At 37.9% G+C, this 3,870-nt stretch overlaps 1 protein-coding gene across 2 annotated transcripts in view; it reads right to left on the bottom strand.

Annotated features, from left to right (window-relative positions):
• LOC150094093 (calcium/calmodulin-dependent protein kinase kinase 1-like) overlaps window positions 1-994 on the bottom strand; it is a 349,079-nt gene extending 348,085 nt beyond the window's left edge. For both annotated transcript variants that reach the window (XM_090412062.1, XM_090412063.1), the window contains exon 1: window positions 890-994. The gene's annotated coding sequence lies outside the window, so the exon portion shown is untranslated. The remainder of the gene's footprint in view (window positions 1-889) is intronic.
• Between the last annotated feature and the right edge of the window lie 2,876 nt (window positions 995-3,870).

Here is a 3,870-nt window from a genome sequence, read left to right as displayed (position 1 = left end):
GGTGAAGAACAGAAGAATGTATACGCGTAGGAAAAACTACGAGGTTCGCATTTCATTTCGATTTAATAGATCCTGAAATCGATTAAATCGAAAAACTATAAAGATTTGAATGAATTTTTAAAGAAAAAAAAGTAAGGTACAGTAAATGAAAGTATAATAATCTTTAAAAATGTTTATGAGATATATACAAGCATAAAACCGATCTGGAACATATTTGGTAAGTGCTATCTAGGTATAAATATGAATTTGGCTAATTTCATGCAGTTGTTCTCTTCTCATAGATGGAAATGTCTCCTAGTGGAGAATCGATAATAATAACTGAAACCGAAGTAGAAAACACTAATAATAAATCATTTTTGATTATATAATTATTTGCATTTTTATTAATTTTACCCCAATATTTGCTCAAAACAAAATTTCATCAGGATGGAAAGAAATCCGAATTCGCGAAGTATTAAAAAAAGATATACGAATATCTAAACTGGTCCACCAGAATTCATTTGAATATGTTGCTGGTTTAAACTTCGTGACAACAGCCATGGAGCTGAATGAGCCCACACATGTTTACGCTTGTGAGGAAGTGAAGTGGGAAGCATAATTTCTCAAATTACCATTAGCTCATCTACTATTACTACTCCAGAAGAGTACTTCATACTCAACTGTAGCTAAAAGCTCACCTGAGAGAACAACAAACTTGAATAGCTGCTAATCAGAGAAGATCCTCACTGATAATATTTAATTAGTTTAATTACACAAGATGCTTAACGCTAAAGAACTTTATAGTGATAATCGAGTGACCTCTTATGCTATGAAGGCACCCCCACCTTGCTAAAATCAAACAAGTGATACCTTAAATTGTACACAAAGAGTGCTTGGGTAAGACACTCACCTCTCTATGTACGGACAATAGATACGTCAGTAGCTGTAAACCCGTAGATCACTGTAACGCAGACACGCGGAAGGAACATCCCCCAACATCACATGCACTCATGACAACCCACGTTAAGCCGGAAATCCTACACATCCACGAGGACAGTGGAATATCTGGCTCGCGCGTTGTTCACACGCGCGCGCACACAAAGCAGACTTCCAGCTCTTGTTGAATGCCGTTCGGTTCACTTCGATCGCAGCCTTAGTGTTTCTCCTTCCGTTCCCAGTCCGAGTCACGTGAGAGGCAGCTGGTCGATTTGCTTAAACTGGGGAGAGAAGGATTACCGACAGCTCTCACTTAAACAAAGCATTTTTGCTAAGGAAACTAGTCGAATCAAACTTTCGTTGAAAGGCGGGGGAGGGGAGGGGTGTTGGGATAGACTCCGATAGCAATAGTGAATTCAGCAGAAGACGATGAAAGATTTATTTTCTATACTGTTCATGCGTCGAGATAACCTCGAATCAGACAGTTTTCACATTTTGAATTTGAGGTAGATGCTCACATCTGTTGTGCATATCACCTTTAAAAGTTCGTTTAGTTTTTCAGGAGTGCTTTCATATTTTCCAAGCATTTTACAAAAAGTCAGTCTTCCAAAACTTCGTGCGCAATACTTATGATCAAAAGGATGCTAAAAATATAACTGGTAGTCAGGATCGAGAAGGAACCGATCATCCAAGTGTTAGATAGGCAGCTTCGTGTTATTATTTTGAAATAACATTTTATCACCTAATAATTTTAATTAATAAGTTATGGTGTGTTAACTAAATTCAAATAATAATAACAATTGTTTATTTATTTAATAAATAAACAATTACTAATAGCATTTATTATGAAAATCGGTTGCTATAGAGAACTTCTAAGAGATCCAGTTTAAACTATTTCATAAGAATTTATGTTTATTCATTTCCTTGTTAAATCACCATAATCCGTAAACTTAAACTTTAATCACGAATTAATTATTAGAAATAAAATTACTAGAAATAGATTAAGTAGTATTGGTTTCATGAAATACCGAATGCAGGGAGGCCGAGATCGGGGCACTCTTTCAACCAACAGGAATAGTCTTCCATTCCTACAGAAATGCTACCCACATTGCTGACGCTGATGACGGCCGTTGTGGTCTGGAGTGAATTTAATTCGTTGTTCTAATTCTTCCCAAAGACGTGTGATGGGGTTGAGGTCTGAACTCTGAGTCGGCTAGTCCAACACTTCAACGTTGTTTTGCAGAAATCACTATCGGACACGCAGTGCAGTATGGCATGGAGCATGGTCGTGCTGAAACATGAGGGTTGCTGCCGAAATACTTCCATAGCGGCGGAAGTATGAAGTTGTCCAGGATGTCCAGCTAGCCATCAGACATGGTTTTGGGCACATTCACCAATGGACCAAGTCCCATCCAACTGAAACACTCCCATGCCATTACAGAGTCTCAACCAAACTTGACAGTTGGAATGATACAAGCAACGAATGACATAAGCAACGATGGATTTCGGTTTACTGAGAGGGATAGCAATGTCGCAGACAGAAAGACCACTGACTTGACATCCGCCTACCATCCCACATTGGAAGTCTGTCAGTTCAGCTGAATGTGGCATCTTGACATCGTGTACAGTGTAAAACATACTATTATTGCCAGGCTTAGGCAGACACTCCCTGAATATTTTCACATGGCAGGATCCGAAAGTTGCATAGCACGTAAGGTATCCAAATACTTTTGTCAACATAGTGCAGTTTGATTCTAGTAGCTGACTAGAGGAACTTTTTTCATGTTTTTTTCCCATCTAGTTTCCGAATTATCCGATCTTTTCTTCTCGGAAAATGCATTTTAATCCTGCAATTCGGACAAAATCAACATAGAACTCATTCTGTTACTACAACAGCGAAGAGTGTTCCTCTCACCACAATGCTTCTAAAATCATTGATAGCCATGGACGAAAGATACTAAACCTATGGCATATTAGCGTCATGGGTGAGATGAGGGTTAAATAATCCAAAAACCATTCTCTATAAACAGAACACAGAGTTTTTTAAGCCACTTAGAAATCCAATAAGCAAGCTTATGAACAGTGGGCGATGAAATTCATCTCTGCCTCGTAAAAACATTCACAGGCATCCATTCCGAAGATGGGATTCGAACCTACAAGCTGTTTTGGTTGGAGAGCGCAGTTGCTAATCCCTCCGTTTGAGCAGAAGTTAGCACTTCATCCCAGTTTGCGTGTTTTGACGAAACTGCATTTTCTCCGGGCTTCTTGCCGAGAATAACACTTACTCATGCCCTACAAGTGCAAGTTCTTTGGAGATGTGATAATAATAATAATAAAGACACAAAAACCAGGTTGTCGCATTATGTAAAAACAGGTTCCTCCATAATCAAATATGTCGTTTCTTAGGCTACACTAAAATTTGCCGAGCACGTAAGATGCTGGAAATTTAACTGGATACATTATATCGCAAAATCGATTTATATTCCAACTAAAAGCGATAAATTTCGATGTTTCAAAATGTCAGTTGTTTATGTAAGAAATGCTTGCTATGTTTCATTATCGCAAATATAGTTATGCATTTTCTTGATATTATATAACGGTGAAAAGTCATCCTATGAACCTCGGTAGGTCCATGCTTAAAGAAAGGAGACAATGGCGAAGTTGGAAATGAAAAATATTTCTGTTAAGCACAGATACAAACGTTTCAGTATTTCAATATTACACACATTTTACGATTGTTACACAACTCGTTTTAAGGAAAAGAACGTATAAGAAAAGTCGCATAAAGATTGCAAGGCCTTCTTGGATATGAAGAAGTACAAATAACAGGAATTCCTTCAATATCTAAAGAATCTCAACTGGGATGGCTGCATCATTAGGATGACAGACGTCGCAGAAGATGATAAAGAAAAGAATATCTACCTGCATGTCTCTTAAGCAGCAGCAAATTGGAAG

This window comes from Typopeltis vanoorti, chromosome 22 (genome assembly GCF_054136105.1).
Source record: "Typopeltis vanoorti isolate ZY-2024b chromosome 22, IOZ_Tvanoo_1.0, whole genome shotgun sequence".
Taxonomy (NCBI): domain Eukaryota; kingdom Metazoa; phylum Arthropoda; class Arachnida; order Uropygi; family Thelyphonidae; genus Typopeltis; species Typopeltis vanoorti.
This window is presented reverse-complemented; position numbering and strand designations above follow the sequence as displayed.